The 14,756-nt window shown below is 31.0% G+C and overlaps 1 long non-coding RNA gene across 1 annotated transcript in view; it reads left to right on the top strand.

Annotated features, from left to right (window-relative positions):
• Positions 1–13,398, top strand: part of LOC119609120 — a 35,538-nt gene extending 22,140 nt beyond the window's left edge. The window contains exon 3 of the long non-coding RNA XR_005231891.1: positions 12,939–13,398. This is a non-coding gene — a long non-coding RNA (uncharacterized LOC119609120). The remainder of the gene's footprint in view (positions 1–12,938) is intronic.
• The last annotated feature ends 1,358 nt before the right edge of the window (positions 13,399–14,756 follow it).

The raw sequence follows: 14,756 nt of genomic DNA, 5'->3' as shown, positions 1-14,756 counted from the left end.
ATAGTCTAGTCTATAGTCTAGTCTATAGTCTAGTCTATAGTCTAGTCTATAGTCTAGTCTATAGTCTAGTCTATAGTCTAGTCTATAGTCTAGTCTAGTCTAGTCTAGTCTATAGTCTAGTCTATAGTCTAGTCTATAGTCTAGTCTATAGTCTAGTCTATAGTCTAGTCTATAGTCTAGTCTATAGTCTAGTCTATAGTCTAGTCTATAGTCTATAGGTCTAGTCTATAGTCTAGTCTATAGTCTAGTCTATAGTCTAGTCTATAGTCTAGTCTATAGTCTAGTCTATAGTCTAGTCTATAGTCTAGTCTATAGTCTAGTCTATAGTCTAGTCTATAGTCTAGTCTATAGTCTAGTCTATAGTCCTAGTCTATAGTCTAGTCTATAGTCTAGTCTATAGTCTAGTCTATGTCTAGTCTATAGTCTAGTCTATAGTCTAGTCTATAGTCTAGTCTATAGTCTAGTCTATAGTCTAGTCTATAGTCTAGTCTATAGTCTAGTCTATAGTCTAGTCTATAGTCTAGTCTATAGTCTAGTCTATAGTCTAGTCTATAGTCTAGTCTATAGTCTAGTCTATAGTCTAGTCTATAGTCTAGTCTATAGTCTAGTCTATAGTCTAGTCTATAGTCTAGTCTATAGTCTAGTCTATAGTCTAGTCTATAGTCTAGTCTATAGTCTAGTCTATAGTCTAGTCTATAGTCTAGTCTATAGTCTAGTCTATAGTCTAGTCTATAGTCTAGTCTATAGTCTAGGTCTATAGTATAGTCTATAGTCTAGTCTATAGTCTAGTCTATAGTCTAGTCTATAGTCTAGTCTATAGTCTAGTCTATAGTCTAGTCTATAGTCTAGTCTATAGTCTAGTCTATAGTCTAGTCATAGTTAGTCTATAGTCTATAGTCTAGTCTATAGTCTAGTCTATAGTCTAGTCTATAGGTCTAGTCTATAGTCTAGTCATAGTCTAGTCTATAGTCTAGTCTATAGTCTAGTCTATAGTCTAGTCTATAGTCTAGTCTATAGTCTAGTCTATAGTCTAGTCTATAGTCTAGTCTATAGTCTAGTCTATAGTCTAGTCTATAGTCTCGTCTATCGTCATAGTCTATGTCTAGTCTATAGTCTAGTCTATAGTCTAGTCTATAGTATAGTCTAGTCTATAGTCTAGTCTATAGTCTAGTCTATAGTCTAGTCTTAGTCTAGTCTATAGTCTAGTCTAAGTCTAGTCTATAGTCTAGTCTATAGTCTAGTCTATAGTCTAGTCTATAGTCTAGTCTATAGTCTAGTCTATAGTCTAGTCTATAGTCTAGTCTATAGTCTAGTCTATAGTCTAGTCTATAGTCTAGTCTATAGTCTATAGTCTAGTCTATAGTCTAGTCTATAGTCTAGTCTATAGTCTAGTCTATAGTCTAGTCTATAGTCTAGTCTATAGTCTAGTCTATAGTCTAGTCTATAGTAGTCTAGTCTATAGTCTCTATAGTCTAGTCTATAGTCTAGTCTATAGTCTAGTCTATAGTCTAGTCTATAGTCTAGTCTATAGTCTAGTCTATAGTCTAGTCTATAGTCTAGTCTATAGTCTAGTCTAAAGTCTAGTCTATAGTCTAGTCTATAGTCTAGTCTATAGTCTAGTCTATAGTCTAGTCTATAGTCTAGTCTATAGTCTAGTCTATAGTCTAGTCTATAGTCTAGTCTATAGTCTAGTCTATAGTCTAGTCTATAGTCTAGTCTATAGTCTAGTCTAGTCTAGTCTATAGTCTAGTCTATAGTCTAGTCTATAGTCTAGTCTATAGTCTAGTCTATAGTCTAGTCTATAGTCTAGTCTATAGTCTAGTCTATAGTCTAGTCTATAGTCTAGTCTATAGTCTAGCTATAGTCTAGGTCTAATGTCTAGTCTAATAATCTAGTCTCAGTATAGTCTAGTCTAAGTCTAGTCTATAGTCTAGTCTATAGTCTAGTCTATATTCTAGTCTACACAGAAAAAAAAAATGCACAATTTTTTTCTTAACAATCGGTTGCTTACATTTAATTTCTATTTTTATTAATATTTTTATTTGGGTTTATAACGAATTTGTTTGATGTTCACACAGAAGGAAAATATTTTCTAACAACACTTTATTGAAATAAATTTAACTTTCAGTAAATATTTTTACTGATTCAATAAATGTTTTTGTTTGAGTTTTATTTTATGTCAGCATATGGAATACAACAATAAAACCAGTTTTGGAATGTACTAAACGAATTGATATAATTCTTATTTGGTTTATAACATTTAATGTATAAGTGTTTCAGTTTTCACAGTACAAAATAATAGTTTCTAGAATTAGAAACGTTTTCTTAAAAATGTTGTAAATATATATGTAATTTTTTTACTACTTTTAGTTTTAAATATTTTTTGTAAAATTTTTGTTAAAAATTAGTATATATTTTTTAACAAAATTTTTATAGATTCAATGAAAAATTTTCTTATTATTATTGCCAAAATACAATAAATAATTTAAATGTTTCAGATAACATATTTGCTTGAATTTCAGTACAAATACTAATAACTTGTGTTATTGTTTCAGTAAAATAATTGTTTGGAAATGTTGCGATTATTTATTAATGTTTTTCGTAAATAGTATATTATTTTAATAAGAAAAATCCTGAAATTTTTTCAATAAAGAATTTACGAATTTGAGTACTTGATTTTACGAATTTCGTGATAGGTCCTATTTTAGTAAAAAAAATACTTGGCTTTATGAATTTTTTGTTTGATTTTGAATTCCATTTTTTTCTGTGTATAGTCTAGTCTATGGTCTAGTCTATAGTCTAGTCTATATATAGTTTAGGACATAGTCAGGTTTATAGTCTGCTAACTTCTACGTGATTAAAATTCTATTTTACTAGTTCTTAAGAGATTAAAGATTGCGAAAATTTTGGAACATAACCGATAACCTTGGAACTTACATATGTCTTGCACAGTATTTGCTTGCTTTGCTGACACATTGTATGACAATTCTAAAAACATATCTTTTTACCTCTCAAGCGCACCACAATAAAAACAAATGACTATCATTATAATTAATAAAAATAATACAGAAAAAAAATAAACTTCAATTTACTTATCAATATGGTGGTGGCTTGTATTTATTTCTTCTAGCTGTTGTCGTTTGCCATTTATAGCAAACAAAAAAAGTTAGTTGTCGTTGTTGTTTTGTCAATATTTGAAGATAAATTTCAAAATTAATTGCATATTGTTATTTATTTAAGTTTTCATTTATAATTTTTTATATATATATTTTTCTAATGTTCTATTGAAGAACAGAGAAAAACTATAAAACAATATGTTTATATTTATTTGTATTTTTTTTGTTGTTGTAAATTTGTGTTTCTGGAACAAACATGTACAATGTACAATGTTCAAATTGATTTGAGGTAAACCGCAGCATATAGTGTAGTAGTTTGTTTATTAGTTTTTAGTGGCAGTCAGTAGCAAAAATCAACATCAAAACTATAGCCAGTTAGAAGCAGCAGCAGTACGCCAGTAAATTGGCGACATTTTTAAATTACAAAATTTCAAACTCTTGAAAAGTAGGTGGTCGTTGGATTAAAGCAAACGATCGATATTTACGATTTTTTTTTTAGTTTTTAAGTTCTTGAACAAAAAGTTAAACAAATCAACAATGAATATAAAATGGGGGAGTTCAAGTGAATCTGCAATTTTTATGTTCTAACTTTGCAAATAGTTTAGTTTATAGTATAGTCTATAGCCTAGTGAATAGTCTAGTATATAGTCTAGCATGTAGTCCAGCCTATAGTCTAGCCTGCATTCTAGTTCTATTCTATACTCTGTAGCCTTGTCTATAGTCTAGTCTATAGTATAGTCTAGTCTATATTATATTCTATAGTCTAGCATGTAGTCTAGCCTATAGTCTAGTCTATAGTATAGTCTAGTCTATAGTATATTCTATAGTCTAGCATGTAGTCTAGTCTATACATGCTAGTCTACAGTCTAGTCTTGTTCTATTCTATATAGTCTATAGCCTAGTCTATAGTCTAGTCTATAGTCTAGTCTATAGTCTAGTCTATAGTCTAGTCTATAGTCTAGTCTATAGTCTAGTCTATAGCCTAGTCTATAGCCTAGTCTATAGCCTAGTCTATAGCCTAGTCTATAGCCTAGTCTACAGCCTAGTCTATAGCCTAGTCTATAGTCTTGTCTATAGTCTTGTCTATAGTCTTTTCTATAGTCTTGTCTATAATCTAGTCTATAATCTAGTCTATAGTCTAGTCTATAGTCTAGTCTATAGTCTAGTCTATAGTCTAGTCTATAGTCTAGTCTATAGTCTAGTCTATAGTCTAGTCTATAGTCTAGTCTATAGTCTAGTCTATAGTCTAGTCTATAGTCTAGTCTATAGTCTAGTCTATAGTCTAGTCTATAGTCTAGTCTATAGTCTAGTCTATAGTCTAGTCTATAGTCTAGTCTATAGTCTAGTCTATAGTCTAGTCTATAGTCTAGTCTATAGTCTAGTCTATAGTCTAGTCTATAGTCTAGTCTATAGTCTAGTCTATAGTCTAGTCTATAGTCTAGTCTATAGTCTAGTCTATAGTCTAGTCTATAGTCTAGTCTATAGTCTAGTCTATAGTCTAGTCTATAGTCTAGTCTATAGTCTAGTCTATAGCCTAGTCTATAGCCTAGTCTATAGCCTAGTCTATAGCCTAGTCTATAGCCTAGTCTATAGCCTAGTCTACAGCCTAGTCTATAGCCTAGTCTATAGTCTTGTCTATAGTCTTTTCTATAGTCTTGTCTATAATCTAGTCTATAATCTAGTCTATAGTCTAGTCTATAGTCTAGTCTATAGTCTAGTCTATAGTCTAGTCTATAGTCTAGTCTATAGTCTAGTCTAAAGTCTAGTCTATAGTCTAGTCTATAGTCTAGTCTATAGTCTAGTCTATAGTCTAGTCTATAGTCTAGTCTATAGTCTAGTCTATAGTCTAGTCTATAGTCTAGTCTATAGTCTAGTCTATAGTCTAGTCTATAGTAGTCTATAGTCTAGTCTATAGTCTAGTCTATAGTCTAGTCTATAGTCTAGTCTATAGTCTAGTCTATAGTCTAGTCTATAGTCTAGTCTATAGTCTAGTCTATAGTCTAGTCTATAGTCTAGTCTATAGTCTAGTCTATAGTCTAGTCTATAGTCTAGTCTATAGTCTAGTCTATAGTCTAGTCTATAGTCTAGTCTATAGTCTAGTCTATAGTCTAGTCTATAGTCTAGTCTATAGTCTAGTCTATAGTCTAGTCTATAGTCTAGTCTATAGTCTAGTCTATAGTCTAGTCTATAGTCTAGTCTATAGTCTAGTCTATAGTCTAGTCTATAGTCTAGTCTATAGTCTAGTCTATAGTCTAGTCTATAGTCTAGTCTATAGTCCTAGTCTATAGTCTAGTCTATAGTCTAGTCTATAGTCTAGTCTATAGTCTAGTCTATAGTCTAGTCTATAGTCTAGTCTATAGTCTAGTCTATAGTCTAGTCTATAGTCTAGTCTATAGTCTAGTCTATAGTCTAGTCTATAGTCTAGTCTATAGTCTAGTCTATAGTCTAGTCTATAGTCTAGTCTATAGTCTAGTCTATAGTCTAGTCTATAGTCTAGTCTATAGTCCTAGTCTTGCCCAAATAGTAAATTTGCGCCTTTAGTGAACGCCCTTACGAATTTTCAATACAATTGTTCTATACACACACTTAGTAATTTTTTGTACTATAAATAAAAAATAAAATTTATTCTCACAGAAAACAATCAAGTGCATTGACTTTATGACAACAGAATACAAGATATAGAAACCAAAAAAAAAAAAACAAAATCATAAAGAACAATCTCATACAAATTTTTAAATTAATGTGGTTTTCAAGTTGTCAATTTCAACATTTTCATAAATTCAAAAAAGAACCAAGCGCCAACGTTTATAAAAATTAATAATATTATATTTAATTTGTCTATAAATTTAAAAGAAACTAATTTTATGATCGTAGAATATTTATGACACCAATTAAATGGTTTGTTTGTGTTTTTTGTTTAGTGACTTTTAACGGTTTTATATTTTAAATTAAGTTTATTTTGGGTGATTCATAAAGATCAATTCGATTGAAAAGATCAGCAATGAAACACGTCTTAAGAACATCTTGAGAAAAAAGTTCTCTAGACTTGGTTTAGTTCTTTAAATCTGCTGAGAACTCAGAAAATACAAAAAGATCTTGATCAGAATTTTCCTTAGTGAGATCATGGTAATGGAACGTTCAAGCTATCTAGTAAAAATAATTGCAGTACAATTTGAGATTTTCATATAAATTCTTTCTGCCGAGAACCTTGACTTAACAAGACCATGAACAAATAGTTCGACTAAAGTTCGATTGCCATTAATTTCCCATTCAATTTTAATAAATTTCCTACTGTCTCAACATATTTTCACTTATTAAAATGTAATTTAAAATAAATTATTTTAAATATCTAGTGGTGTTTCATAGTTCCAAAGACTATTTCCGTTTTCAATCAAAAGCAAGCTCGAATAATGACAGATGGCATTATTATACGTATATATGTAAATTAATTAATTAAATTTGAAATGCATTTTATATATAGTTAAGACTAAAGAAAGGAAATGATTCATTTACACTCATCTATTGTAAATGCAATAAAACTTACACAAAGGAAAACTATTTCTTCTAATAAGATTTATTTCTCTGAAATAAACAATTTTACACACTGAAACTAGAAATAAATTTTAATTAAATTCACAGTAAAAAGTATTTATAACAATAAAGCGATAAAGTGAGTTTTTATCATAATTTCCCCCAACTTATTGTTCTATAAAGGTTGATGGTCCTGAATAATTAACCTGCTGCTGAGGTAAAACACACATGATTTTGTGAAATTAAAGAATTGTCTGATATTTTTTTTTATGAAAAATTACTTAAGAATTGTTAACACTGACCACCAATAACAACAAACATACCAAATAAACAGAAAACATTGTTGTAAGACATCAACGACAACAACTGCAACATTTTTGTTTGCTGTATGCTGCTGCTGCACCACAACATGTGTGTGCTAAATACAAAATTTTTGTACGTTTAAGCGATTTTTTGTTTATTTGAAAAAATATGTACAAATATTCATGTTTTTGGTTTTTTCCCCTTTTTTGCTAAAAATAAAAGTTGGGAGAGTAGCAACAACAACAAAAATGCAAGTGTCGTTTTTGTTCCTTGTAGTTTTTAAAAATGATTTTTTTCTGTTTTTTTTTTTTTGCTCTACATGATATGTCGGGTATAGTCCAAAGGTGGCCCTCAGCAGACTATAAACTAGAATATAGACTAGACTAGACTAGACTATAGACTAGACTATAGACTAGACTATAGACTAGACTATAGACTAGACTATAGACTAGACTATAGACTAGACTATAGACTAGACTATAGACTAGACTATAGACTAGACTATAGACTAGACTATAGACTAGACTATAGACTAGACTATAGACTAGACTATAGACTAGACTATAGACTAGACTATAGACTAGACTATAGACTAGACTATAGACTAGACTATAGACTAGACTATAGACTAGACTATAGACTAGACTATAGACTAGCACTATAGACTAGACTATAGACTAGACTATAGACTAGAATATAGACTAGACTATAGACTAGACTATAGACTAGACTATAGACTAGACTATAGACTAGACTATAGACTAGACTATAGACTAGACTATAGACTAGACTATAGACTAGACTATAGACTAGACTATAGACTAGACTATAGACTAGACTATAGACTAGACTATAGACTAGACTATGACTAGACTAGACTAGACTATAGACTAGACTATAGACTAGACTATAGACTAGACTATAGACTAGACTATAGACAGACTATAGACTAGACTATAGACGAGACTTATAGACTAGACTATAGCAACTAGACTACTATAGACTATAGCTAGACTATAGACTAGACTATAACTAGACTAGACTAACTAGACTAGACTATAGACGAGACTATAGACTAGAACTATAGACTAGACTACTAGACTAGATACTAATAGACTAGACTGATAGACTAGAACTATAGACTAGACTATAGACTAGACCTAGAGACTAGAAGATAGACTAGCTACTAGACTAGACTATAGACCTAGACTATAGACTAGACTATAGACTAGACTATAGACCTAGACTATAGACTAAGACGATAGACTAAGAACTATAGACTAGACTATAGACTAGACTAGAGCTAGACTAAGACTAGACTATAGACTAGACTAAATAGACTAGACTATAGACTAGACTATAGAACTTAGACTAATAGAACTAGACTATAGACTAGACTATAGACAGAATATAGACTAGACTATAGACTTAAAGACTAGGAGACTAGACTATACTAGACTATAGACTAGACTATAGACTAGACTATAGACTAGACTATAGACTAGACTATAGACTAGACTATAGACTAGACTATAGACTAGACTATAGACTAGACTATAGACTAGACTATAGACTAGACTATAGACTAGACTATAGACTAGACTATAGACTAGACTATAGACTAGACTATAGACTAGACTATAGACTAGACTATAGACTAGACTATAGACTAGACTATAGACTAGACTATAGACTAGACTATAGACTAGACTATAGACTAGACTATAGACTAGACTATAGACTAGACTATAGACTAGACTATAGACTAGACTATAGACTAGACTAGACTATAGACTAGACTATAGACTAGACTATAGACTAGACTATAGACTAGACTATAGACTAGACTATAGACTAGACTATAGACTAGACTATAGACTAGACTATAGACTAGACTATAGACTAGACTATAGACTAGACTATAGACTAGACTATAGACTAGACTATAGACTAGACTATAGACTAGACTATAGACTAGACTATAGACTAGACTATAGACTAGACTATAGACTAGACTATAGACTAGACTATAGACTAGACTATAGACTAGACTATAGACTAGACTATAGACTAGACTATAGACTAGACTATAGACTAGACTATAGACTAGACTATAGACTAGACTATAGACTAGACTATAGACTAGACTATAGACTAGACTATAGACTAGACTATAGACTAGACTATAGACTAGACTATAGACTAGACTATAGACTAGACTATAGACTAGACTATAGACTAGACTATAGACTAGACTATAGACTAGACTATAGACTAGACTATAGACTAGACTATAGACTAGACTATAGACTAGACTATAGACTAGACTATAGACTAGACTATAGACTAGACTATAGACTAGACTATAGACTAGACTATAGACTAGACTATAGACTAGACTATAGACTAGACTATAGACTAGACTATAGACTAGACTATAGACTAGACTATAGACTAGACTATAGACTAGACTATAGACTAGACTATAGACTAGACTATAGACTAGACTATAGACTAGACTATAGACTAGACTATAGACTATACTATAGACTATACTATAGACTAGACTATAGACTAGACTATAGACTAGACTATAGACTAGACTATAGACTAGACTATATACTAGACTATAGACTAGACTATAGACTAGACTATAGAATAGACTATAGAATAGACTATAGACTAGACTATAGACTAGACTATAGACTAGACTATAGACTAGACTATAGACTAGACTATAGACTAGACTATAGACTAGACTATAGACTAGACTATAGACTAGACTATAGACTAGACTATAGACTAGACTATAGACTAGACTATAGACTAGACTATAGACTAGACTATAGACTAAACTATAGACTAAACTATAGACTAGACTATAGTCTAGTCTAGACTATAGACTAGACTATAGACTAGACTATAGACTAGACTATAGACTAGACTATAGACTAGACTATAGACTAGTTCAAACACAGAAGATCACATAAGTATGACTCGTGTTATAATATCCTTGAGTAATCCTTTCCTTATTGCCTTTAGTTCCTGAACTTCTTTTCTCTTAATATTTTATCATTGCTCTCTTTCTTTTTAACAATATATTCAGGCCCCCTTTTTCCCTAAATGTTGCCCTTTAGCAGCAGCATTAATATTAAAAGTAAAGTTTGTTTATACCTTTATTTCTCCCAGTTTTTTCGTAAATGTTGTTGTTATTGCTGCATAAATGTATTTTTTTTATATCTAAAGCTTAAATGTAGCCACGACCACATTCCTTATTTTATTCAGTTGAAATGAACAATTTTTTATTAATGGTTGTGATTTTATTTATTTTTTTTTTCATTCCAAGCAGTCAGCCAGGCCGCTTGCCAACACAGATCTTTGGTTGTTCTCGTTTTCAGGTTTATTTCTGTTCGTTTTTTTTTTTTCTTAAAGTACAACAACAAGGTGGTGGTACCACACTTGCTGTATTCCACCGATCAAGTATAGATCCATTGCACCAACTGCAACAACAATATTAAGAGATCTCATGGTGGTGTACTTTATTTTTAACAATAAATAACGCAATATTGTTAAAGAGGTGACCAGGTTATCTGCTGCACAGATTGATTAAACTTAATTTTTATATTTTATTTGTAACTGAAAATCATCCATGTACTTTTAAAAATTTTTAAATTAAGGGTTTTCTCTTTTTTATTGCTACTTTTTCCATTATGTTTTTTTTTTTTTTTTACGAAAACCATAATTTGAAAAAGATGTTTTATCTGCCAATTTAATTTAGATTTTAGGTTGTTTTAATATAAAACATGTGTTCTTTCACTTTTTTCCAAACAGAGTAATTATTTTGTTTGAAAACCATGTGTACTTTTAATTTTTTTATTTAATTTTTGAAGCGATCAGAAGATTTGGGTAAAATCTCGTAAAATTATTTCAACACTTTTAAATTTTACATTTTTTATGTTCTTTAATCTAGAAAGGAAATATTTTTCCTTATTTTATGTGTAAGTGTAAATAAAAATGGAAAATAGAAATTAGGTAAATATTTAATTTAGTTTAGAAAATTAGTGGACAGTAATTTAAAGGCATGTATTCTTTATAAAGTATTTAAAATAGATCAATCTAATCTACAGTCCTTAGACTGACTGATCTAGTCTAAGGACTGTAGATTAGATTGATCTATTGTAAATACTTTATAAACTAGATCTGTCTAGACTTTAGACCAGATATGTCTAGACTTTAGACTAGATCAGTCTAGTCTGTAGCCAAGATCAGTCTAGTCTGTAGACTAGATCAGTCTAGTCTGTAGACTAGATCAGTCTAGTCTGTAGACTAGATCAGTCTAGTCTGTAGACTAGATCAGTCTAGTCCTTAGACTAGATCAGTCTAGACTTTAGACTAAATCAGACTTGTCTTTAGAGACTAGATCAGTCTAGTCTTTACACTAGATCGGTCAAGACTTAAGACTAAATCACTCTAGACTATAGACTAGATCATTCCAGTATTTAGACTGGATCAGTCTAGTCGTTAGACTACATCAGTCTAGACTTCAGACTAGATCATTCCAGTATTTAGACTGGATAAGTCTAGTCGTTAGACTACATCAGTCTAGACTTCAGACTAGATCAGTCTAGTCTTTAGACTAGATCAATCTAGACTTTAGACTAGATTAGTCCAGTATTTAGATTCTATCAGTCTAGTCTTTGGACTAGATCAGTCTAGACTTTAGATTAGATCAGTCTCGTCTTTAGACTAGATCAGCCTAGTCTTTAGACTATATTAGTCCAGTATTAAGACTGGATCAGTCTAGTCTTTAGACTAGACCAGTCTAGTATTTAGACTAAATCAGTCTAGTCTTTAGATTAAATCAGTCTAGTCTTTAGACTAGATCAGTCTAGTATTTAGACTAGATCAGCCTAGTATTTAGACTCGATCAGTCTAGTATTTAGACAAGAGTCCAGTCTTTAAAATAGATAAGTCTTTAGACTAGATCAATCTAGACTTTATACTAGATCTGTCTAGATTTTAGACTAGATTAGTCCAGTATTTAGATTCTATCAGTCTAGTCTTTGGACTAGATCAGTCTAGACTTTAGACTAGATTAGTCCAGTATTAAGACTCTATCAGTCTAGTCTTTGGACTAGATCAGTCTAGACTTTTGATTAGATCAGTCTAGTCTTTAGAATAGATCAGTCTCGTCTTTAGACTAGATCAGCCTAGTCTTTAGACTATATTAGTCCAGTATTTAGACTCGATCAGTCTAGTCTTTAGACCAGACCAGTCTAGACTTCAGACTAGATCAGCCTAGTCTTTAGACTATATTAGTCCAGTATTTAGACTGGATCAGTCTAGTCTTTAGACTAGACCAGTATAGACTTTAGACTAGATCAGTCCAGTCTTTAGACTAGATCAGTCTAGTATTTAGAAGAGGTCAGTCTAGACTTTAGACTAAATCAATATTGTCTTTAAAATAGATCAGTCTAGCCTTTATACTATCTATCCAGGAATTTACTCTTTTAAATTTCTTCCCCTTTAGGTACTTAACACAATTTGTTTATTTATGTTACTGCTTTTTTTTGTTGAACAAACCGAACAAAAAAAGCTCTAGTCTTCTTCTATATCTCAGTTTTCCCCCAAAATCCATTTACTGTTTATACCAAATTTAGTGTAAATATATCGTCAAAGAAAATTTCGCAAGTGGTTTGTTGCTTGCGTAGACTAAACGATCTTTATTTAATCTTTAAATAAACAAATTTCAAGAGATAATAAATTTTTTTTACTACAAAATGTTTTTGCTACGCAATGAATGATAAATATATATATTTTTTTAATTAAACTGCAAACAGATGTTACTTTGCTATATTGTAAACTGTTTCCTAAAGTTTGACGGGGCGAAGTTGTTGTTTGTAAAGTAAATATTTAAAAATATTTTGATTTTTTTTTTTTTTTGAGAAAATGACTAATATTGATTTTTTTCTCTTTGTTTATTTTTAGGTAAGATGCTGGGAATAATGTAAATATACTCGTAAATATATCAGCAGAGTTTATTAAGTTAATTAAGTGATCGTGTTGATCATATATTAATGGAAGTGATAAGTTTCAACATATGGTTTTAGAAAGAAATTGTTATAACATGTAAGTAAGAGAAAATTTCTGTGATTTAGATAGCAATGTAGTCTACAGTGATCTAGTCCAAAGGCAGGGATTTAGTGTATATACTAGCTTGATCCAATCTATAGATTAGACTGACCTAGTCTAAAAAGTAGAATGATCTACTCTAATGACTAGAATGATGTTATCTAAAGACTAGAATGATATAGTCTAAAGACTAGACTGATCTAGTCAAAAGACTAGACCGATCTTGTCTAAAGACTAGACTGATCTTGTCTAAATACTAGACAGATTTAGTCTAAAGACTATACTGATCAAGGCTAAAGACTAGACTGATCTAGTCTAAAGATTAGACCGATCATGCCCAAATACTAGACAGATCTTGTTTAAGATTAGACTAATCTGGTCTAAAGACTAGGCTGATCTAGTCAAAGGGCTAGAATGATCTACTCTATAGACTAGACTGATCCAGTCTAAAGATTATACTGATCTAGTTCAATGACTAGACTGATTTAGTCTAGAGACTTGATTGATCTAGTCTAAAGATTAGATTGATCTAGTATAAAGACTAGATTGATCTAGTATAAAGACTAGAATGATCTACTCTATAGACTAAACTGATCTAGTCTAAAGCCTAAACTGATCTAGTCCAATGACTAGAATGATCTAGTCTAAAGATAGGACTGCTCTAATGACTAGAATGATCTAGTCTAAAGATAGGACTGCTCTAATCTAAAGAATAGAATCTAAAGACTAGATAGTTCTAATCTAAAGACTACAGTAATCTAGTTTAAAGTCTAGAATGTTCAAATCTTAAGTCTATTTGCTTAGTTTATTTCATACATCAAACAGTGATCTAGGCTAAAGAAACATCTGGACTTTACTGTGATGTAGACTAGACAGCGATCTGTACTAGTAAAATGACAAGACTGATCTTGTCTAAATTATAGACAATAGTCTTAGTCTAGAGATTAGACAGTGATCCAGTATATAGGCCAGATAGTGATCTAGTCTGTAGACTAGATAGTGATCAAGTCTGTAGACTAGATAGTGATCAAGTCTATAGACCAGATAGTGATCAAGTCTATAGACCTGATAGTGATCAAGTCTATAGGCTAGTTAGTAGTGATCAAGTCTATAGACTAGATAGTGATCAAGTCTATAGAATACGTAGTGATCAAGTCTAAAGGTTAGATAGTGACCCTGTCTATATAATAGATAGTGATCAAGTCTATAGACTAGATAGTGATAGATAGTGATAATTTCTATAGATTAGATAGTGATCTTGTTTATATACTAGATAGTGATCATGTCTGTAGACTAGAGTTTGATCAAGTCTATAAACAGGAGAGCGATCCTGTCTATAGCCTAGACACTAATTCAGTCCGTAGACAGTGATCTAGTTAAAAAAATTAATACTTTTAAACACATCATATTTTCGAAAACAAAACGTTCTACTTCCATTTTTAAAAATAAAAACACTACAATTTCTTTGTCTTCAATTTCATACTGTCACTGTCACTACTATTTCTCGCCTTATGTTTAAAATACCACCAAGTGTAAATCATAAAATACTCATATCACACGTTAAGCTCTTAGATTTGACCCACTTGACGAACATTATTCAAAACCAAAAATAGTACAACACTATGATGCTCTCTGATCATCGCTTCATATTTCATAAATGGAAAAGTTTTTACT

The sequence above is a fragment of the Lucilia sericata genome, unplaced genomic scaffold, assembly GCF_015586225.1.
Source record: "Lucilia sericata isolate MDLA Ls3-8-SP2 unplaced genomic scaffold, ASM1558622v1 Contig000930F_arrow, whole genome shotgun sequence".
NCBI classification, from domain to species: Eukaryota; Metazoa; Arthropoda; class Insecta; order Diptera; family Calliphoridae; genus Lucilia; species Lucilia sericata.
The sequence above is the reverse complement of the archived record's forward strand: the minus strand, read 5'-3'. Positions and strand labels throughout refer to the sequence as shown.